Raw genomic sequence first — 25,174 nt, 5'->3', positions numbered from 1 at the left:
TTGTACTGTTATCTGAGTCATCTTTAAAACTAGAAGTAATTACTTCTATGACCCCCATTGTTTAAGCATATTCCCAATGTATATTCTAGAAAATGTCAAAGGGTCCCATAGCAAATACCGCATATTATATTCTTAAGAGAATTAGGGGGTAAGTTGGCTATAAAGAACCCATTCTAGGCACCTGGGTGGCTCAGTTGGTTAAGTGTCTGACTTCGGCTCAGGTCATGATTTTGCAGTTCCTGGGTTTGAGCCCCAGATCAAGCTCTGACAGAGCTTTGATCCTGCTTCAGATTCTGTGTTTTTTCTCTCTCTGCCCCTCCCTTACTCATGGCCTGTCTGTCTGTCTGTCTGTCTCTCTCTCCCTGAAAAATAAATAAATATTTTAAAAATTGTCCCTTCTAGCAAAGAAACCTGTTCAAATGTGATCAATTTTATGGCCTGAATTCATGTGATTATGGATTATTTTAAATACACATGAATTTTTTATCAATCAGTTGTTCTGAAAACCTGCTTTAGGATATACTAATGTAAAGAATAAAGTTCAAATTTCATTATCATGAATGACTTTAGTATTGCTGTGGCTTCAGCTTCCATAGCTCCTTCTTATTCCTAATATTCCATCAAGGATATAGCATTGCACAACACCAGTGCACAGTTTATACTCACTCATGTGCAATGTTGGCAGTTCTCCTAAATTTGCCATCCTAATTCATCTGTATTTTTGTGTATGCAGCACCATTTTCCACATTCATTTTGATCCCATCATCATCCTAATAATTTCCACTCATCCTTCAAAAGCCAGTTTAGATGTCACCTCCTCAGTGCTAGTGTGAACATCATCTATACAGAGAAAAAGCAGAAGAGGTATGATGACTCAAAGAATAAATACAAAGTGAGACAAAAGCCAAAAACATACCTTCAGCAATGTCTCTATTTAGTAACATGTCCATCTTCTTTAGGAAGACACCCATGAAGGAGATAGAGAAGGAATTTTTAGAGTTACAGAATGAAAAGCATTGGGAATTTTGTTCCACTAGCCAGTTAAAGTGAAAAATTATTAGTAGGAAGGCTCAAATACTACAGAGTTATAAATAGGAGAAAGGAGAAAACTAAGAAGATACAGAGTCTTATTGATAATTTTAATGAAATAGTTTGAGGAGGGTTATTGAATATTGCTAGATAACCATGGTCCTTTACCCCCTATGCTCATACTCCACAAATACTCAGATGACTTGAAACTCCATTCACCAGCACAAAATACACACACACACACACACACACACACACACACACACACACACACTTTCATATTGGGAAAACCAGTTGGAATAGATTGACAGCTTGGAATGAAGTTAAAGAAAAGAAGATAAAGGATCCTGAGGTAGAGGGCATTGAGGAAGCATGGTAAATGAGAAGGAAGCTGTTAGAAAAGAGACTTCCTCATGTTTCTCCTTGGAAGAGACGGGAGATCCTGCTAAAGGGAAAAGTAAAAAACTTTTGTTCACCATTCTCTGTATTTGATGTGTACTTGATTGTCTAATAGGGACAAATTTTCCACAATTTCAAATGTGAAAGGGATAACAAAAGAGTTATAAAAGGAAGAAGATAGTGCTATAGCTTGGAAAGAAGGTAGAATTGAGGAAAGATTTTGCTAGCCTGAAGGAGGGAGACAGGAGAAAGTAACATGCTACACAGGCCATAGAAAGGAAAGAATTAATGGAGCAGAGTACTAGAAGAAGGTATCTGTGTATTTGTACGTATGTGGTATGTGCATATGTGGTGTGTGCGGGTATGTGTGTGATGTGATGTGGATGAGGAAGGGATTAGATAATGGTAGTATGGTAACATTTTTATTTCACATTCAGTTCTTTGAGCAATAACCCAGCCTTATAAACCCTTAATGTTTGATACCCCTATACACCTCTCCCATGCACTGATCAAGAATGTTACCTTCTCACTATAACATTATGCGGGTCTCATTTTACATGTATTACCACAAATATTATTTTAAAAATCTTATGTTATAGCTCTGTGAACATTTCAAGAGAAAACAATTTTAGGATTAAATAGGGAAGGAAAATAAATGTGGCTTTTTTATCTTATGTATAGAAAACTCACATTAATATTCTCCCTAGACATAGAACTAGCCATATATGCTTTTGGTTGTTCTTTTTTGTTCTCAGTATACTGGCAACATGGAATACATTTTAGAGGTTAGATCACTTAGGGAATACATAGGGAAACTTTGAGGAAAATAAATCTGCTAGATATTTCTGTACTGTTTTCATAATTTAATGTTACTGAAGTCAGTCCTCAAGGAGAGAAAAGAATCATATATTTCTTTTTCTTTTTGGAATGATCACAACATTATTTAACCAGAAGAGAATTTTTAATTTATTCCACAAAATCTTTAAGAAAGGAGTGGGATTGGTTCACGATCTATGAAATAAAGGTAGAATAGAAGTAATAGGAGGCCTCCTCGGTACATTGTCACTCAAGCATTCACAAGTTTTATCCTGCCTGGAACATTCCTTACACGTGATTCTTATTTCTTAGCTTCAAACTACACCTAGGAGGAATCTTTTGTTCTCAGTACTGCCAAAGCTCCCATCTTCCAGCAGTGACCTCAGTTTAGCACCTGTTCATAAGATGTGTTTGCACATTGTTGGTACGTTTTGGTGACATGTATGTTCCCATCAAGGAGACTGTCATAGAATTCAGAAGATGTTAACATTTTTTCCATCTGTGTGTGAAAGTGACGTTTCCTGTTAATTTTGTTCTTTTGCTGAACTCTCCAAGCAAAAGCCTTCTGTGGGAGGCAGGATGATGTCATTATAGTCATAGCATAAAATTTTCAACCTTTAGAATGAGACATATTGTGGCATATATTTCACTACTTTTAAAAGCAGTGAAATAAAAACTTGGATGATGATGATATCAATTTTATATTTTCAAGTGTGGGGGTTTCCAGAGCCTTGAGAATGACTCCAGGGCTAAAATTTCCTCTGGCACATGGATTTCTTCTGTTGCCTTGGGAGAGGCAAGCCCATCCATGGATGTCTGTGTTTATGAGACCAACAGACTTGGTTAGTTAATTTCAGAGGTATTGAGACTTTGTGCAGGCAAAATAGTCTAGCAGTAGTGATTTAAAAATAAAAAGAAGTCAAACTTCTGATTTCAGTTCTGACATGTAAAAGCTGGGAAGTTGTCACTCCCATTTTTGCAACCAAAAAAACAAATGTTGAGCAAACAAAATCAATGGCTTTTCTTGGAGTTATCAGAGGATGATGGTTGCAGAACAAACTGGCACCCTGAAATCCAGAAGGACAGGCAAATGAGAAATCAGTCTCCATCTCCATTCCATACGAAGAAGGTCCTGGAGTCATACATTGTTGAAAACACTTAAATGAGCATTTTGATGAGTTGTTAGAGGCTGAGTGTAGACTAGCTTGAAAGTGAGAGGCTTCTGAGAGCTTTAGTCTTAAGGGGTCCCTGACAATTACTTGGGTTTTATCTAGTGGAATTATACCAGGTTCTCACCTTGAAGAGCCAAGAAAGATACCCTTCTGGCTCTCACAAGGGAGGGGAAGAGTAGCCATTGTGAAATACTGTAAGAGTGTTCTCATATCAAATGGCTACTCTTCAGAGGAAAGACTTCACCAGAGTCTTAGCTACCTAAGGGAAGGGCATTTTCTCTGCTCCAGCCTCCTGTAGTTTTTCAATAACACGTAAGGGGGAAAAAATCTAAGAACTATAACTTGTGAAGGTTACATCCCAGATGCAGAGGCCCACTAAAAGACAGAGATTCAATCGTAATAGTGTACAATTCTTCTTCTTCCCCATTCCCTTCTAACACATCAAAAGGTATCTAGTATCTTAACAATATTATAGCTCAAGGAACTGAAAGACAGACTTTACCTAAGGAAGAGTTCTTAAGGAAGCCAAAGACAAACAAGACAAAAGCAAGGACATTAAAGGAATTTGAAGCCTCTGGTCCAGCTATAGCAAACATTAAACACAGCTCTGCTCCTAGCCATATTAACATAAGACCTTACATTAAACACCTATTTCCCTCAGTTTCTATTACCTGTTACGTCATGTCTGGCTTTCAACAAAAAATTATAAAGTATGCTGAAAGACAAAGGAAAATCACAATCAGAAGACAAAGCAAGCATCAGACCAGATTCAGATATGACACAGATGTCAGAATTATGATACAGGGAATTTAATTTTTTTAATATTTATTTATTTTTAGAGAGAGTGTGACAGAGTGCAAATAGACGAGGGACAGAGAGGAGGGAGATACAGAATCTGAAGCAGGCTCCAGGCTCTGAGCAGTCACCACAGAGCCTGATGCAGGGCTCGAACTCACGAGCTGCAAATGAGACAGGGAGTTTGAAATAACTATGTTAATATGTTCAGGGTGCTAATGAAAAAAGTAGACAGTATGCAGGAATATATGGGTAAACAGAGGGATGGAAATGTTAGGAAAGAATCAAAATAAAATGCTAGAAACCCCAAACCACCATAATGAAAACAAAGGATGCCTTAGAAGGGCTCATCAATAGGGGCACATGGGTGGCTCAGTCAGTTAAGCATCCAACTGTGGCTCAGGTCATGATCTTATGGTTTGTGGGTTTGAGCCCCGCATAAAGCTCTGTGCTGACAGCTCAGAGCGTGGAGTTTACTCCAGATTCTGTATCTCCCTCACTGTCTGCCCCTCCCCCTCTCATGCTCTGTCTCTCTTTCAAAAATAAACATTAAAAAATTAAAATCATTAAAAAAGGGGGAGGCTCATCAATTTATAGCGCTGTGAAAATAAATGAGTTTGAAGATAGGTTACTATAAACTTTCAACAAAGAAGCACAAAGGGAAAAAATAATGAAAATAATGAAAAGAGCATTCACTAAGTGTGGTACAGTTACAAAAAGTATAGCCTCCATACAACTGGGATACCAGAAGGAGAAGAGAGAAGGTACAGAAAAAATATGTGAGGTAATAATGGTGAGGTTTTCCAATATTAATAACAGGCTCTAAACTACAAACCTGGGAATTCCAGAAAATACAGTCAGGATAAACAACAACAACAAAAACAACAACAACAACAACAAATGTAGGCAACTCATATTCAAACTGCAGAAAACCAAAGACAAAGAGAATATATTCTTAAAAAAATGGCCACATTTTAAATAACATCTTACTTATGGAAGAAACAGAACAAACATTAGAGCACATATCCTTTCTAAAATTGTGATAGAAAGAAGAGAGTGAGATAAAATATTTAAAGTGAAAAAAAACTCAACCTATAATTAAATATCCAGTGAAATTATTTTTCCGAAGATAAGATTTTCTCAGCAATGCAGACTTTGTCGGCCAAACAGTAATTGAAGGAATGTGTCACTAATAGGCCTCTGAAAGGAAATATTTTTTTTTAATTCTCTAGGGAGAGAGAAAATAATATTGTTCAGAAACTCAGATCTGTATGAAGAAAGGAAGAACATTAAAGAAGAAATAGTTGAAGGTATTTTGTTAAAATTTAAATATGCTACTTTTCTTATTTTTAATTAATCTAAATGATAACTGCTTTTAGTGTAATAGTAATGATATATTGTGTGATTGTAGCTCATGGATAAGTAGGATAGGTGACAACAATATAAGGGGCAGAAAGAAATCAGGAATACTATTTCGAGGGAGCTGCACTACACGTGAAGTGGTATTATGTAGTTTGAGATGGACATGGATTAATTCAAAGCATATATGGCAAACTCTAGTGTAACCACTAAAACATCTTAAAATAAGCATACTTGATATGCTGAAAGAGGAAGAGCAATGGAATCATATAAAATGTTAAATTAAAACCAGAAAATGCAATAAATGAGGAGAAGGGCGCAAAGAACAAATGCAATGAAAACAAAACAGAAACATGGTAGTTATTAATCCAACTATATCAAAATATATTTTAAATATGAATGGCCTAAATAGACAAATTAAAAGACAGAGATTATTTTATTTAACTAAAAGATAAAACTGTATGATATTTAGAAGAAAGCCACTTTATATATAAAGACCCAGCCTCAAAGTAAAGGGGTGGAGAAATATCATGTTAATACTAACAAAAAGAAAGCAAGGATAACTGTACTAATTTCAGATATAGTTGACTTTGGAAAATTATTAGGGGTTAAGGTAGGCACTATATAATGATAATGGACCAATTCTCTAAGCAGACATAACAATTAACAGGCACACGCACACAGACACACACACACACCCCCCACAGCAAAAAAGCATCAAAGTATGTGAGATAAAAAACTGACAGAATTTCAAGGAGAAATAAACAAATCTACTGTGATAGTTTAGCATCCTTCTGTCAGTAACTGATAAATCAACCAGACAGAAAATCAGGAAGGATATAGTTGAACTGAAAAATATTATGAATCAACCCAAACTAATAAACACTTATAGAATACTCTATCCAACACGAGCAGAATACATGTTCTTCTCAAGGTTACCTGGAAAATTCTTAATAACAGACCATATGCTCAGTCGTAAAACAAACCTTAACCAATTTAAAAAAAAGTATACCATATAGGGTATGTTGCCAGACCATAGTGGAATTAAATTAGAAATCAATAGCACATAAATAGTTAGAAAAAATCCCAAATTCTTGGAGGTTAAACAAACACACTTTTAAATAACATATGGGCCAAAGTAAAAATCTCAAGAGACATTTTAAAATATTTTGAACTAAATGAAAATGAAAATACAGCCTATCAAAATTTATGGGATTCAGCAAAACCAGTGCTTAGTGGGAAATTTATAGCACTGAATACATTAATTTTAAAAATATATAAAAAACCTTCCACCTTGGGAAACTATAGAAAGTAGATCAATGTAGGCCTAAATCAAATCAGAGAAAAGAAATAATAAAAATTAGAGCAGAAACCAATAAAATTGAAAAGAGGAAATCAGTAGAAAAATCAATGAAAGCAAAAGCTGGTTCTTTGAAACTATCGACAAAATTGATTAACCTGTAGGCTAGTTAACCAAATAAAAACAGGGAATAAACAAATTCATAGTATCTGAAAGGAAAGAAGGATAATCACTACTGGTCCAAGTACATGAATAGAAAAACTACAGAATATTATTAACAATTCTATTCCCCCAAATTGATATTTAAAAATGGAACAATTTCTTGAAAGATACACGCTACCAAAACTTAAAAAGGTGAGTGTCTAATTTGAGTAGCTTGTATATATTAAACAAATTGAAATAACATTTACTAACCTTTCAAGAAAAACAAAGAATTAGCCCAGATAGTTTCATTGGTGGATTCTACCAAACATTCAAGGAGGAAATAATACCAGTTCTCCAAAATCTCTTTCAGAATACAGATACAGAACACTTCCTAACTCTTTTTAAGGACAGCATTACCCTAATACCAAAGCCAACAAGGATATTACAAGGAATGAAAATTATAGATCAGTCTCTCTCATGAATGCAGATTAAAAACTCCTCAACAAAAGATTAGCAAATTGAGTTCAGTACCATAAGAGAATAATAATAATAGTTATAGACCAGGAGAAATATTTGCAAAACACACACCTAGAAAGAACTTGTACACAAAATATACAAATCACTCTTAAAATTCAACAACTAGGAAAATAAAAACCAAATTTAATGATTAAAAAAACACTCACCAAAGAATATATATACATGGAAAATAAGTATATGGATGATGATGAAAAGATGATCAGTATAATTTGTTTTTAGAAAATTCCAACTTAGGGGGCTCTTGGGTGTCTCAGTGAGTTGAGCATCAGACTCTTGATTTTGACTCAGGTCATGATCTCAGGGTTTGTGAGTTTCAGCCCTGTGTTGGGCTCTGCACTGACAGTTCAGAGCTTGCTTGGGATTTTCTCTCTTTCTCTCTCTCTCTCTCTCTCTCTCTCTCATTCCCTCTCTCTTTTCCCGTTGTTTGCGCACTCTCTCTCTCTCTCAAAATAAATAAATAAACTTTAATTAAAAAAAAGAAAATTCCAAATTAGAATACCAGTGAGATACCACTACAAACCTCAAAGGTGGTGAGAATTTGGAGCAACATTACTGGTTGGGTGGCAAAATGCTAGTCAGTCACTTTGGAAGACAGTGGAAACTTTCTTATAATACTAAACATATTCCCACCTATGTGATTATATCACAGGCAGTCATGCTTCTAGATATTTATCTGACTCTTTTCACCACTTATTCCACATGCTTGTTCCAGTGCTTGTAACAACTTTGTCATCACCAAAATCTAGAAGCAATCAAGATGTTCTTCAACAAGTAAATAAACAGTTTTATGTCTACACAATGGGATATCACTCAGTGATAAAAATAAACTAATAAGCCATGAGAAGATATAGATAAATTTTAAATGTTTTTAAAGTTTTTATTTATGTATGTATTTTTTTTTGAGGGAGGGAGAGAGAGAGAGCATATGAGCATGGGAGGGGCAGAGAGAAAAAGCGAGAGAGAGAGACTCCCAAGCAGGCTCCGCACTGTCAGTGCAGAGCCTGATGTTGGGCTTGAAGTCACAAACTGTGAGATCATGACCCGAGCCAAAATCAAGAGTCAAATGCTTAACCTAACTGAGCCACCTGGGCACCCTGATAAATGTTAAATATATATTTTTAAATTAAAGAAGCCAGTCTGAAAGGATTATATACTATATAATTCTAATCATGTGACATTTCAGAAAGGAGAACCTACAGAAGGTAGAAATATCAGTGGCTGCAAGGAGGGAGGAAAGGAATTGAATTGGTGAAACACAGAACATTTATAGGGTAGTGACACTGTTCAGCATAATCTGCAGTGGTAGACATATATATTTTGCATTTGTCAAAACCTATGGAACAGTGCTGTATGAAGAATAAAACAATGTATGAAAATTAAAAAAAAATTATTTAGGAGATCCTGAGATCTCAGGATGGAATGAAATAGGTGATAAAAAAAATATAACCTTGTTACCAGTATATGAAATCTAACTGAAGGTGGTGGGGAGAAAAGGTGCTGACTTAAGTAAGTTTGGAAATAAGTAGAATCTGTAAGTCTAAAGGTAGAAGAACCATGCATGAGCACTATACTATGGTTTATAAAGTGTTTTTTCTCCATGGGACTATGGGTTAACACTTCTCATACTGCCATACATGTATATTAGAATTAAATAATCAAGTAAATAGTGAATTGTGGAGTCATCTTTCTTAGTGTCAGAATTAGAATTAATAAGCAAAGGAAAAAGAATAAGGTGATCAATGTGGTAATGGATTAGAGTTGAAGACATTAGTATGAATTTATGTTTAGCTTAATATAGATATAGATGGTTATATATAGTATTTATAGATATAGATACCTGTATATACATGGATTAACGTGCACACAAATATTTATTTGCTCTGACAACTTAGAGTGCCTAAAAGAAGTGGCACTCCATTAGCAAAGAGCACACCTAGTGCCCAGATCTTGGTTTTTAATACCATTCTCCAATAAGAGGAACCAGAGTGCCACATAGAAATGATTGATTCTAGATCTGAGGCAGGAAATATACAAGATGAGCCTGGATCATCTTATAGTACCAGGAAGTAGAGAAGTGCTACACACACCCCCACACACACGTACTCTGATGAGGGTATGTTAAAAGGGACACAGAATCCAACTGAAAGAGCTCTCAAAAACTGGGACTAGAACCACGAACAGAGAATTAAAAAATGTAGCAGTGGACTTTATCCAAAGTATAAATACCATAAATCCATATTGATATAAATAAATGACTGAATGAATAAATGAAGGAGAATAGATGAAGATCCCTTATAGAAATTCTTTGCCCCCAAAGAAATGAAATGTACTTTCCCAGTCTTTAAGTGAGTACTGTGCATAGTGACTCCCTTCCAAAAAGTCCAGTGTGGAAAAGGGTAAGAACAATTACATGACTGTGGGGAAGCCTGGGAAACACTACCTCAGCTAGGTGATCAAGGTTCACATCAACAGTGATAAATCCTGTTGATTTTATCTAGATAGGATGTGAGGGTAATGGCACTTCAATTCTATCATCTTCCTCCTCAAAAAGCATATAACTCCAATTTAGTTAGGAGATATACATCAGACAAATCCCAATAGAGGAACTTTTTACAAAATACTTAATCAGTATTCCTCAAAACTATTAAGGTCATCAAAACCAAGGGAACTCTGATAAGTGTCAAAGTGAGGAGTAGTCTATGGAGACCTGACAAGTAAAATGTAATGTTACATTTTACTATCCTTGGATAGGATTCAGGAAAAACAGTGAAAAAAAGACATTGAGTAAACCAAGGAAGTCTGAATAAAGTATGGGCTTCAATTAAAAATAGTACATCGATATTGATTCATTGATTGTAACAAAATACTATATTAATGTAAGATGTCAATAATAGGGACAACAAGGTACAGAGTTGTATAGGGAAATCGCTACTGTCTTCATGATTTTTCTATAAATCTGAAATGTACTAAAAATAAAGTTTATTAACAAAGTATACTACTTAATACATATGAGATAGAAAAAAAAGCCTCCAAATAATGCTAATAAAATTTTATACCAGTGGGGTGCCTGGGTGGCTCAGTCAGTTAAGCGCCTGACTTTATTTTGGCTCAGGTCATGATCTCATGGCTTGTGAGATCAAGCCCTGCATCGGGCTCCACACTGACAGGATGGATCCTACTTGGGATTCTTTCTTCCGCTCCCTCTCTGCCTCTCCTCACCCGCTCAAAATAAATGAATAAACTTAAAAAAAAGAAAAAAAAACTTTACATCAAGACACAAGGAAGGATATAATAATTAAATCACTCACCCCTATGAGTTAACAGTTTTAGAACCGGGAGTCAAAATGGAGATGACAGAAGATTTCCACATTTGTACTCAATGTAGTAAGATAAAGGAGAGAATAGACCACTCTTCCTAACCTTTCTCTCTTTAATTTAACTATGCAATTTATATTTGTATTTTTAGTGTCTTAAAATACTCTTTGTTTTAAAAAATATCTCTCCTTATTATAAAATCAATATGTATTCATGGTAGAAAACTTGGAAAGCATCAAAAAGTGTAAAGAGAAAATAATACCTACATTTACACTACCCAGTTATAACAAGTTTTTTTTTTTAAGTTTTTAGTGTTTTATTTTCTAGCCATAACATTTCATTTTATTAAATTTCAGACAGTGTATAGAATAAATATTTCTATAGTAATATGATTATATTTAAAATATTACTGAATTTCATTGAGGTAATTGCCCCATATTGTGTTCTAGCATTTGATTATATTATATCATTGCATAAATATTTTGGAGATATGAAAATAACTTTACATATAATTATATTAGTGAGAAGATATCACATAAATTATGCCTACATAAAGACATTTTGACTGCATGCCTTTGCTAGTCAAATAAAGTAAGTCAATTGAGTTTTAAAACTATCCAAACTGATTGACATCTTAGACGTAGAGTCACTTTGATTGAAAATCCTTTTCACTTTTGAGGGAATCATTCATTCAATAAATATTTGCAAACTTACTATATCCCAGGCTCTGGAAATGACAGGGAAGCAAAGAGATACAGTTCTTAACTTCACGGAAATTATAATCTAGTGGTGGGAATTATCAGAACGGGAATTTTAAAAATGCCTCTCATTAATATGCTAAGGGCTTTAATGGAAAAAGGAAATCACATGCAAGAACAGCTGGATAATGTAAGCAGAGAGATGCAATATACAAGAAAGAATTAAAAAGAAATCCTAGAGAGCACCTGGGTGGCTCAGTTGGTTAAGCCTCTGACTCTTGATTTCAGCTCAGATCATGATCTCATGGTTCATAGGATCTGGCTTTGCATTGGGCTCCACACTGAGCCTGGAGTCTGCAGCTTGCTTGGGATTTTCTCTCTCCCCATCTTACTCTGCCCCTCCCCTGCACACTTGCACATGCATGCGCTCTCTCTCTTTTTCTCAAAAAACAAAATGGGATAGATAAACTTAAAAAAAATTCTAGTTATCAAAAACAGTGTAACAGAAATATGGAATGCTTTAGTGGGTTCATCAGTAGACTGGACACAGCTGAGGAGAGTATCTCTGAGCTTTAGTATATGGCAATGGAAAATTTCAAAACTTAAAAGAGAAAAAGACTGAAAAAAAGGAATGTCCAAGAACTATAGGACAACAATAAAAAGTGTAGCATATACGTAATGGCAATATCATTTAAAGCCTTAATGACGACAAAATCCTCCAAATTAATGTCAGATACTAAACCATAAATCCAGGAAGCACAGAGCATAATAAGCAAGATAAGCATAAAAAAAATCCTGTACCTAGGCATAGTATATTCAATTTTAGAAAATTAAAGATAAAGAAAAAGTCCTGAAAGAAGACAGAAGGCAAAAACATCTTACCTATAGAGGAACATAGATAAAAATGATATCCTACTTCTCCTCAGAAACCATGCCAGTAAGAAGAGAGTGAAGTGAAATAGTGTTGAGGGAAAATAAGCTTCTACCCTAGAATTCTGTGCCCTGTGAAATTAAATTATCCTTTAAAAGTGAGGGGAAAATAAAGACTTCCTTAGACAAACAAAAATTGAGAGAATAAATAGAGCACAACTTTTGGTTGGATAATTGTCTATGTAGAAAATCCAAAAGAATTGACCAAAACCTCCTGAAACTAATAATGGATTATAACTAGCTTGCAGGATTCAAGGTTAAATGTCATTTGCTTTCCAGAAACAGACCCATAAGTACAGAGAATAAACGGATGGTTGCCAAAGGGGTGTGGGAGATACAGGCTTCCAGTTATGAAATGAATAAGGTGCAGGGATAACAGCCACAACATAAGAAATATAGTCAATGGTATTGTAATGGCATTGTTTGGTGACAGTTTGGTAGCTACACTTGTGGTGACAGTGGCATAACATACAGACTTGTCACCATGTTATACACCTGAAACTAATGAAACATTGCGTGTCAATTGTACTTCAATAAAAAGAAAAATCACTTTTCCAAATACCACCAATGAACAAGTGGAATTTGAGATCAAAAACATAATATCATTTACATTAACACCACCAAAATGAAATACTTAGATATAAATCTGGCAAAGCATATACGAGACTTATGTGAGGAAAACCACAAGAATCTGCTGAACAGAATCAAAGAAGCAAATAAATGAAGAGATATTCTGGTTCATGAATAAGAAGACTCAAAATTGTCAAGATGTTAAGTTCTTCCCAACTTGATCTATAGATCCAATGCAACCCCAATCAAAATCTCAAACTCATTTTGGGTATTAACAAACTGATTCTAAAGTTTATATGGAGATTCAAAAGAGCCATAATAGCAAACTGAATATTGAAGAAGTATAAAGTCGGAAAATGATACTGCCTGACTTACGACCCACCATAAAGCTATGATAATGAAGACAGTGTGGTATTAGTGAAAAAATAGATAACTAGATAAAAGGAACAGCACAGACACCCAAAAGTAAACTCATATAAATATAGTCAACTGATCTCTGACGAAAGGAGCAAAGGCAGTACAGTGGAGAAAGGTAGTCTTTTGAACAAATGGTGTTGGAACAACTGGACATCCACATGCAAAAAAAATAAATCTAGACATAGACCTTACACTCTTCATAAAAATCAACTCTAAATGGATCACAAACCTAAATGTAAAATGCAAAATTATAAAACTCCTAGAATATAAAATAGAGTAAACCTAAGTAACGGTGGATATGGCAGTGACTTTTTGATACAACACAAAAGACCCAAACCCTGAAAAAAAAACAATTGATTGGCCGAGCTCTTTTAAAATCAAAAAACTTTTGGGGCGCCTGGGTGGCGCAGTCGGTTAAGCGTCCGACTTCAGCCAGGTCACGATCTCGCGGTCCGTGAGTTCGAGCCCCGCGTCAGGCTCTGGGCTGATGGCTCGGAGCCTGGAGCCTGTTTCCGATTCTGTGTCTCCCTCTCTCTCTGCCCCTCCCCCGTTCATGCTCTGTCTCTCTCTGTCCCAAAAATAAATAAAAAATGTTGAAAAAAAAATTTAAAATCAAAAAACTTTTGCTGTGCAAAAGACAATTCAAGAGAATGAGAAGACAAACCAAAGACTGGGAGAAAATGTTTAGAAGAGAAACATCTGATAATGGACTGTCATCCAAAATATGCAAAAGACTGTTAAACCTCAGCAATAAGAAAATAACCCGGTTAAAATAACCTGGTTCAAGACAGAAGCAATAAGAAGATAACCTGGTTAAAATAACCTGGTTCAAGACAGAAGACTTGAACAGACTTTGACTAAGGAAGATACAGAGAAAGCAAGTATGTATATGAAAAGATGTTCAACATCATACGTCTTTAGGTAATTGCAAAACAATGAGATACCACTATATATCTATTGGAGTGGCCAAAATCCTAGACACTGAACATACCAAAGACTAGCAAGTATGTAAAGTAACTGTTCCTTTATAATCCAGCAATTGTACTTGGTGTTTACTCATGCTAATGAAAATAAAAACCTGCACATGGATTCTTACAGCAGATTTAGTCATAACTGCTGAAACTTGGAAGCTACCCAGATGTCCTTCTACAGAAGAATGGGTAAATAAACTGTGGTACATCAAGACAATGGAATATTATTTATTGAGAAAAAGAAATGAACTGACAGGCCATTAAAAGACATGGGGGAAATCTGAATGCATATTACTAAGTAAAAACAAAAACCAGTTTGAAAAGGCTACATGCTGGATGATTCTAACTATATGACATTTTAGAAAAGGAACAACTATGGAGACAGTAAAAAGATCAGTGGTTGCCAGGAACTGAAGAGGAGAGAGAGAGAAATAGGTGAAGCATAGAGGATTCTTAGGGCAGTGAAACCGTTCTGTATGGTACTACAATGGTGGAAATGTGTCATTACATATCTGTCAAAACTCATAGGATGTACAACACATGAGTCAACCCTAATGTAAGCTATGGACCTGGGGTGATAATGTGTCAATGTACATTCATCAAATGTGGGTAACAAATGTGCCACTATAGTGTGGGATGTTGATAGGGAGATTATACACTTGTTTGAATAGGGAAGTATATGGATACTTTCTGTACTTTTGTTTAATTTTGCAGTGAATGAAAAACTGCTCCAAAAAAAGTTTATAATTTAAAAAATTGAAATGGTGTGGCTGAGTTATCTAATGAAATATCCTGGTGAAAAATGTCAAAATTATTTAATTCCTCAGACTTTTAAGCATATATTTCCATAAAACCTAAAACTATAAAATATAGAGATAAAACATATAATTTATTTTCGTATAGATTTATAATTGGGCTTACAATTTATATGATGAAAAACAATAAGAATTGTTCTTTTTTTAAATGGAATTTAAGGTGGTATTAATAATTGAGGCAAAACTGAGACACAAGACAAACCTTGAGAATGTTGACAAGAAATTGAATCGAGTTTTCAAAAAATCTGCACCGACATTTTAAGCAAGGTCTGTGATGAGGTTCAGTTGGAAATGGTTGGTTATGTATTGTGTAATTTGACTCTGTGGAATCCAGCAGTATATGATAAGGTCCTTTTAATTTATTTTCAGGTTTATAACTTTTCTGAGATCAGGACTGTATGTGAAAACAGAGCCATCCTGAAAACTATGAAGAAATATTTCTTTCATTCAAAGGAAAACAAAGTAGAAGGTAAATAATTACTGACAGTTTCTGAGAGCTTTATGCAGTTTCTTTTTCTCTACTAGTTTTTTTCCCCTTCCTATATAATCACTCACAGTTCTTATGTTTTCTTTTTATACAGGGCTAGTGGGCTAGGACATAAGATACAAAGTGCTAAGGTGATGGAAATATCAGGGCAGATTCTGTCATTAGCTCTATGTATTCTTGTTCATGGGTTGGTACACAAACCACTTGCTCTTTGTTCAGATCTCACCATCTAGAGCGACATAGACAGTGCTTAAATCCATTCATTTGTCAGACATTCAATGATTATTTATTGAGCACTTACTATGTGCAAGGTGCTATTCTGGGATATAATACTAAGCGTAAGACGAATCGCTTTGCCCTCATGGAGATCACTGTTCACTGGAAGAGATGGGTAACAAATAATCACATACAATGTTAAGGGCTAGGAAGAATCAATGTGTAAGAGGGTATATAAGCACTCATCTTTGTGAAGTCAGAGGAAAACTATCCCCTAAGAAGTGAAAATTAAGCTGAAGTTGAAGAATAAACAGCATTTATCTGTTGAAAGAGGGCAGGAAAGAGCAATCTAGGCAGAAAATATTTAGTTAAATATGTTGGCATAGACAGGGCTTAGTATGAGTTTACTGTCAACATGTAACAGTAAATAATGGAATAATTGCTTACACAAATGATACAACTGACTTTGCAGTAAACATGTATTTCAAACTCTAAAATTACTAAATTGGCTCTGTTAGGGAGTTGAAATCATGAGTGGGTCTTTTTATCCTTTATTTCTTATTTTTCTAAATATGGTTGAAATTGTTTCACACAATGGAATATTTTTTGAAAAAACAAACAAAATAATTGCGTTACCTCTATTGTGTTTTACTAAATAGCTTGTATCCTTGATTCTTTATTAAAAAATATTTAGTATTCAACATCTTATTTCAATCAACGTAAACTGATTTTTCTCAAAGATACTACATTCTTTTAAATGTTCCCACTTATAACCTATGCCATTCTTGGCACAGAGGATAGCCTTATAAGGGGAAGGGGTGCTGTACCCCTAGAGGGACCTCTCGACCAGTCAGAATGCTCATTATCAGTCCAATTATCCCCTGATAATTGGCCTGCCTGTGGGAATAATAGGCTGGGATGATTTAACTCAGTGCTGACATATTTATATTTATAGCATCCTACACACTGCATTCTAAACTTCTTAACTTTTCTTGAAATAATGGAAGAAACTGATTCTAGCTGTAAGAATACTTTATTTGTTCAATATTTAACTTCCTGTGAACACTGAAGGACACTCCACTGAGACCCAGGGAGCACTCCTTGTTTGTACTAAACTTCGCAGTGTTGGCAATAAATCTCACATAACGTCCAGCTTTCTTATTTTGTCTCTATACAACATTCTCCCAAAAGACAAGTCTCCCCTCTTGGACTCTGAAATTTCGTCATAGGATAACACTCTTAGAATGGAGTCACTTGGCTTGTGAATGCTTTACCAACATTTCAACACTTCTGGATGGCTGGCTGATGTCCAAATGAGTGTAGGGAATGGCCAAGGAGAGGAATTGTGACGGAATTTTACAGAGGATAGGGTATTTGCTTTTGTGTGTTTCTTGAAATAATTAGGTTGAGTTAGGTTACGCTCATGGTATATAGTGTTTTAAAGTTTCCAATTTGAGATTCCAGTGTCTTCACTGTATCTTGTGCTAAAATGTGTTAGCAGGATGGGGATGTTTGCATCCTCTAGATCTCCTTTTTTAGTTGCATAAATTTATCTGTTTAATAAATAGTTCATACACTGGCCAGAAACCAAGTGGACAAACTGTACTCACTAACCCTTTAATACTTGGCTCCTTTGTATAATGACCCGGCCCATTATTAGATAATGAAAGAGTGTATGAGAAAGTGGGAGATTATTTATGATGGAAACAAAATGAAACTAATGGGACAAGATTTGAAAGCTGTGATGCATGAAAGGTGCTATGCAGGCAGCTTTGGCACCATGACAAGCAGAGAGAAAGGCTCAGTGGGAAGCAGCAGTGTGAACATGACTATGAAAAAGAAAGAATGGATTTCCTGAATGAATCCTTGCCATCTGGTGTTTGTTTAATACACAATGAAGGTCAAATGGCTACTGATCCTTTTTTCTATAGTCCAGTGACTACAAGAATGAGAGGAATCAATGAGTTTATCGATATGTCTGGAAATGACTCACCATATGATCTGATTGAGTCAATAAAACTGAAGTAACTTGTCATTACCCTTTCAAATGCGGCTTGGATCTATGACTACAGTACTGTTTGTTTGTTTATTTATTTATTTATTTGCCAATTTGCTGGATCCAATGTGATCACTACTTTTTTCAAGATTAATGTTTTAAAGCATTTAATTTTATAGGTGTGTACAATTAATAGGAAGGGTCAGGAAAAAGTCTTTCATAAAGCTGAATGTTTCTCCTATTTTCAAATGGATCTGGTAAACATTTGTTTCTGTTGATTGGTGGTGGGTTAAAGAATTTTTTCTTCCACTCTGCCTTTTATGTGTATGAGATTGATTATACACCTATTTTATGTAATTATTCCTAGGGGACATATTAACTTTTGGTGAAATATGGTTTTTTAGCATTATATGTAAACAGCATACGCTTTGGGAAAGTCATATGTAAGTCAAACATATTACTTTATGTAACATTTTCTTTCCCACACATTGTTCCGGGAGTGTACTCCCCACAGTATGATCCTGGAATTCTTACCCTCTACTACTAAAGATGCAGGGTTTTCTGTTGAGTTCTTTCTAAAGACTAAAATAAAAGATACTTTTCTCACATTAATATTTCTCAGCTGCCATGAAAACAGGGATAGGAGAAGCCAAAAATAGAGGAACCAGCTGTGGGAGGATGCTTTTTTTTTTTCTCTTCAGGACAACTCAGAAAAGTCTTTCAAATTCATTCCATAAAGAGTGTGTTAAAACAAATACTGTTTCACGTGCTTGAATGCTATACTTTAGAAGCTGATATACACTCAGTTGTGACACAGTTAATGTTACCTGACTGTAGTGGTAGTAGGATTGTTAAGTTTGTCTCTCAGATGGATCTATTTAGTATTCTTTATCTCTTCTCTTTTTAAAAAGACTCTTTACTGAAGCTAGTTAATTAAAATAAGAGTTAGGCAATTATGAAAAAAATTCTCTTCTCCCTCAAGTAGACTCAATGTGTTTTATTCTAGATGCCACACATCTTGTTGGTGTTTTGAGTTTTTCCCCGAGCATGAAAATATTACCTGTTTCCCTGAGTATGTTAAAGAAAAAACAAAGACTCACCCATCATTACAGTATGCAAAGGCACCATAGTTAATATACCGACCTCTTTATTTTTTCTATTTTTTCTTTACTTAACTGAGCTAATACTGTAAATACAATTATACAATTTGAATTTTTTTTTTTTACTTAACAATTTATCTGTGATTTTTATGACCCTGAAGTCTTTTCTCATGCCCAGGTAGATCTGCTTTTTTCTTCCTTTGTGTTCCTACTGCACTGTGAAATTATATTCTGACATAGTACCTTTAGTATTATGTTAGTATATTTTTGTTTATCAACTGTAAAAGCTCAGAAGGCAAGAACCTACATTTTATGTCTTTTGCAACATAAAAAAAAAAATAAGAGTTTACTGATTAAAGGGTATAGACAGAAGCAGATATTCACCTGATCATTAGAATTGCCTATGTAATGAGGATATTAAGACAGAGGATTTTTACAACAGAAATTATGTGCTTCTTGTACTTAGTGAGATTTTGAATTCCATAACACAGAAGGATGCTTAATACCTCAAGATACTTATATTCTATTTGATTGACAAATAAACTGCTTAATAGCTAGGTATGCCTAGCCCTAAAGTATAAAGTCAGTAAATTTGTATGGTTTCATTCTTGGGTACAAAATAATATTAGCTTTTATGACCAACTGGCCCTCATTATTTTAAACTAGCATCATTTATATATGTATTTATTTTTTCCAGCTTTATTGAAATATTATTGGCATATAACACATGTAAGCTTAAGCTGTACAATATAATGATTCGCATACATATTGAAAAATGTTTACCACAATGAGTTTAGCTTACACATCCATGGCCTCACACAATTACCATTTTTTAATATTTATTTATTTGAGAGAGAAAGAGAGACAGAGAGATGAGTGGGTGGGGCGGGACAGAGAGAGAGGGGGGCAGAGGATGTGAAGTGAGCTCCATGCTGACAGCAGCGATCCCAGAGTGAGAGGCTCGAATTCATGAGCCAAAGTTGCACACTCATCGACTGAGCCACCCAGCACCCCAACAATTACCATTTTTTAAATGAATATGTGGTGTTATCTCTTAAGATGTATATAATGCATCATTGCTGGTTATAGTCACCATGGTGTACATTAGATCTCAGAACTTGCCCATTTTATGGCCAGAAGTGTATACCCCTTGACTGACATATCCCCATTTCCCCTATACCTTAGACCCTGGCAACCACCATTCTACTGTGTTTCTATGAGTTTGGCTTTGTTAGATTCCATATGAAAGTAAGAACATACAGTATTTGTCTTTCTCTGTCTGACTTATTTTACTTAGCATAATGCCCTCAAGGCCCATGAATTTTATCACAAAAGGCAGGATTTCCTTCATTTCCATGAAACTGGCCACCATTTATAGGGTCATGTGCATGCACCAGGCCTTGGAGGCCTCTTGGTAGCAAATGCCAGTAAGGTGGGTTGACAGGCCGACAGGGCTGTGGATGATCTACTTATACTTTTAGATAACTTGGAAGATAACTGGATTCAATTGGGGCTTACAAATCCCAACAGTATAGAAATGATTTTTAGGTTAATTGCCTTGGATTTTCTCAAGGTGAAAGGTGCAATAGAAATGTCAAAATGTGAGTACTGTTATTATATTTTCTGTTATCAACCAATAGCTTTACCTCCTATGACTCATTTATTCAAAAGTTGGCATAAAACTAAGAAGCAGTTCTATATTCAAACTTTGAATAAAGAAAAAGTAAATTTGGGATTTATTCAGCATAAATAAACTTCATCATATAGAATTTTTTTTCAAATCCATGAATTTTAACTGTACGGCTATTTTGCCTGCTGTTCTTTTTTGAAACAAAAAATATGTGGGTACATATTGTTTTAACAGACGGATGTTGGGATTATGCAAATAACTAGTAATTTTAACTATAGGAAATCTTTATTATGTCTCTACTGTGCTTGCTTGTCATTTTTTAGGATGTGATTCATTAGATTAAAAATATGGTTCTTTATCTATTTTCCAAGTCTCCTTTTCCTTTGGATAATAAAGGTTGACATTAAAAAATGTGATTTCCCAAAGACATAACCTGATATCAAACATGTTAGCAAAAATATTTGCCTGAGTCACTGAAATCTAGAAATTCTCTATGACCTACAAATGTATAGTCTTACTAAAGATACTGTTTTCTCAGAATTCGTCTCTCATCTTTGTCCATTGCTCTTGATACTTAGAATAAACCAAGAAGAACATTAAGGAATTCATGGTTTCCCATAAACACCAATTGCAAGAGAAAGATGGTTGTTTCTTACTTATGAGATTGAATGTTATCAAAATTGACGCCTGTTTCCTCAAGCCCATCCTGAAGAAATTTATGTCTAGAATATGGGTTACTACTTTGTCACATTGAAAAACCACAAAGCTTATCAATTCCATTTTAGAACACCACTGATTTGGGTTACCTGTACCCTTATGCCTCCCTGTGAGAATATTTTGTGTAAGGCTACATTTTCTCGAGAAATATACTCCTTAGTTTATTATGTTATTAGTGGTATTATTATTATTTTGCTCCAGGGCTAGCCCCAAAAGCTGAAAATTGTGTAGTTTTGTACTCTGGAGGAAATGATCAGTAATTAAGTACGATTACTTTCCCTTAGTTCTTTGCAATCTGACTCTTTCATTGGTTGCTGATGATTCTGTGGTGGGAAAGAGAAAGACTACAGGCATGATTAGAATCAGAGTCGTAAATTCTACACTTGTAGAATGGACAAAGCCAAATATTAACCTAGGATTTTTATACTGAGTAAATCTGAGCTCTCTGACTCACCTGGAAATTCTCAGACTCACCTAGTCTAACAACTATCAAGTCTTAATCTATTTCTTTCACCATTTTTTTAGGACTCAGGAAAGGATAGAAAACTCAGTGGTGTTGAGGAGTATGTAAATACCTTAGGCCTTTAAGGAAATTCTACTGAAATCAACATAACTAAGGTAAAACTTTTCTTTTTAAAATCTGTTTTTCAAAATATAAGAATCAGAACATCTTTTAATTTTAATTTTTTTTCAAGTTTTTATTTAAATTAAAGTTAGTTAACATAGAGTGTAACATTAGTTTCAGGCGTAGAATCTAGTGACTCATCACTTACATACAACACCCATTGCTCATCACAAGTAGATTTGGCACATCTTAACTAATTATTAATTTTTAAAAATTCTTATAAAAAAGCCCTTCAAGGTAAACTATGCATAGTTTAAATATCTTACCCTTCAAGGCTCATCTGTGCTATGGAGTAAAATTCTTGCTTTATGGAAATGGAATTATGCAAACGTGATAACCTAAACAAGGATGCACTTTTTGCTATTTGCTCTGAAATTCCATCCTTTTCCTGTTTCTCTGAGTTGCATTGACTTAAAGAGTGAATTTCCTGTGTACTTTTAAAAGAAAATATTAAAAATCACTGGTCTTGCATGCCCAAAAATGTGTGTGAATGGATGATTGTGTTTTCTAATAATCTAGGTAGTCAATTGAGAACCTGGTGAGTACTACATCTTTCCTGAAAATCATTTGGCTCAGCTTTTGAACAGAATCTCCTAAGGGCTTTGTTAGAGAGGAAGGTAAATCTCATTTTAGGCTGAGATTGAAATGGAGGATATGTCACTCTGGAAAAAAGTCCATATATATATCTTTTTGTTTGCCTGATGTTTGCTCAGCTAGGGTCCCACCTAATGGGCAATCAACAAAACAAGCCGAGGGAAATTCTAACAGCACAAAAGGCTTGAGTAGGAAGATGGTCAGAGAGGATCAGATAATTAACCCCAAGAAGTTGGGTTCAGTGCCTTTATTGGGGGGATTACAGAGATAAAAGAAGGTCATTTCTCTTGTATAGAGGAAGACGGAAGGGTCAAGAACTTAGAAACATGGAGAGGGAAGAGAACAAGAAAGGACATGGTGCTACTCTTCATTTTCTGCTGTGTGACAAAGGTCAAAATGATGGCACTTCTGGACTTTGAAGAGATGATCTTTCTTTATTGGGATTAAGTTCCCAAAGTCGTATTCACTGAACTTCCTAAAAGTAGCAATGGACATTTCAGAATGAACTTCTAAAGCACAAGGGTCCTTGACTCCATGCTGGAAGTTTCCCAGCTGAACTAAGCAGTAAACAACTACTCTGGATAATTCATTTGACCAAAACTGAATTAAGCAATATGGACTATTTACAGACAGCCTGTAGGGTTGTAACCTCTCAGAATGTCAAAAGACATTCATTACACATAAAAATAAGACTTCTATATTCTCAACCAAATATACCAAGAATATCTATTCAATAATATCTATAAATCTAAATTCAGAGAATATGGTAATGATTTTTTTCTTATGTATTATACCTATTTTACCTACAATGTCATAGGAATTGGGGTTTTTTTGCACAGTTTTAGAGAGTGCAATCATTTTCTTATAATAAATACCGTAGTTCCTCCACAATCCCATGGAGTATCCCATGCACATGGAACCCAAGTCCAACTGATATATGAAGGAGAATATTTCATTTGATTTAATGACCAATTCTCATTTTATTTTGACCATAGTTTCAATTGGTCTTTATAAAGCCTTTTTTTGAGTCCCAATAAAATCTGTCCATGGAAAAACCTGCTAATTTTTGTTCTGAGCTCTTGCAAGTTGTTTTGTGTGTGTGTGTGTGTGTGTGTGTGTAATACATGTATATATGTATATATAATACATATATATTATATATAGTTTTTGTTTATATATATAAAATCTTAATATTTTCTATTTTATAATATTGAGGTTATAGTTCTAACTTGAGTTAGGATAAATCAATGAGGACTATATGACGCTGAGTGACCAATTTAAAAGTTCTTGCTGATTACAAAGACACAGATAAATTACTATATATTAATAGGCATGTTTTTTAGATGGGGATATGAATTTTGTAAATATTGACCCATTCTGTTTATCACATTTTTTTTCTTGCTTTTTTCCATATCATAGCCCTATCGAATAAATCTTAGGAATTAGCTACTGTGTTTGAAAAAAAAATTTTAAGTTTGGAAATCCACAGGATTGAAGAAAGTACTTTCTTTCATCACATTTGAATGGAAAATAAGCTTAGGAATTTTACACATCTTTGAATTCTAGTGACATCAACAGTTACAAATCAAGTTTCTTCCCTGCCTTATTTGGGATGTATGCAAACTGAGTTAATATAGTTCGTCATTTTTCACTCAGGGAAATTTTATGACTTCATTTTCAGAAATGAACTCAAATTCAATTCTCCCTTGATTGAGTGACTAAGACAGTGACTTCACCATGGTATATTGTGGAGGAGAAAAAAATATCGATGAGTCACAGAAAGTTTTGATTAAAGCACAGATTTTATTCCACTTAGTGATTCATTTGTGACTTTTCTTTCTCTTTACTGCTTAAAGTGTCTCATTCCCCCTCACTCAAAGCAAGGAGAACAGGGGCTGAAAAAATATGAATGTCTTCTCTCTTCGCTGTAAAAAAGGCAGAGAGGTCAGGATCGTAGAGGAGAGGTTTTCCTAAATGGGTTCTATCCCAGAGTTCTCAGGGTCTCCCTTTTTAAATAACGAAGCTAAGGTAATTATCATGTGGAAAATATCATTTTTTTTCAAGAATCTACAAGAGATCGATTACGGTAAAATCAGGGACAGAATTGGTGCTCTGCTTCTACTGATATTCTTGAGGTAATTACTGAGCTTGTTTCTGTGTGCAGACCAACCCTCCATCTTCTCTTCATGGTGTTATGGCAGCCTCCCTGCCTCGCTGGCAACTGAGTTTGCTGATGTTGAGGTTATATCTGTGGGTGCATGTGTGGTGATGGTGGCAAACAATTCATAATAATTTTATTTAGATCAGTGAACAATTTTCTGCTATTTTGACACGGTCTTACCATACTTGGGAAAACATTGTCTGTCCCGAAGTAAATGGTCTAATTCATTTTTTCTAAGAGGATCAGACCTATTAAATTATATATAAAATGTAGAGGGTTTTTTTTTATTCTGAGAAATAAGAGTTTAAGTAACTAGGATAGGCATATAATTTTCGGTTTTATATCACATGATATGATTATATGGTGGAAATATTGTATTTA

The 25,174-nt window shown here is 34.8% G+C and overlaps 1 long non-coding RNA gene across 1 annotated transcript in view; it reads left to right on the top strand.

The window, feature by feature from the left end:
• The window catches only part of LOC109254276 (uncharacterized), a 124,749-nt gene extending 102,562 nt beyond the window's left edge, over positions 1–22,187 (top strand). Inside the window, exons 5-6 of the long non-coding RNA XR_002074736.2 lie at positions 15,637–15,736; positions 21,939–22,187. This is a non-coding gene — a long non-coding RNA (uncharacterized LOC109254276). The remainder of the gene's footprint in view (positions 1–15,636; positions 15,737–21,938) is intronic.
• Positions 22,188–25,174: the final 2,987 nt, after the last annotated feature.

The sequence above is a fragment of the Panthera pardus genome, unplaced genomic scaffold (assembly GCF_024362965.1).
Source record: "Panthera pardus isolate Hobbes unplaced genomic scaffold, ASM2436296v1 HiC_scaffold_24, whole genome shotgun sequence".
Lineage (NCBI taxonomy): Eukaryota > Metazoa > Chordata > Mammalia > Carnivora > Felidae > Panthera > Panthera pardus.
Note: the sequence above shows the minus strand (reverse complement) of the source record. Positions and strands in the feature narration are given on the sequence as shown.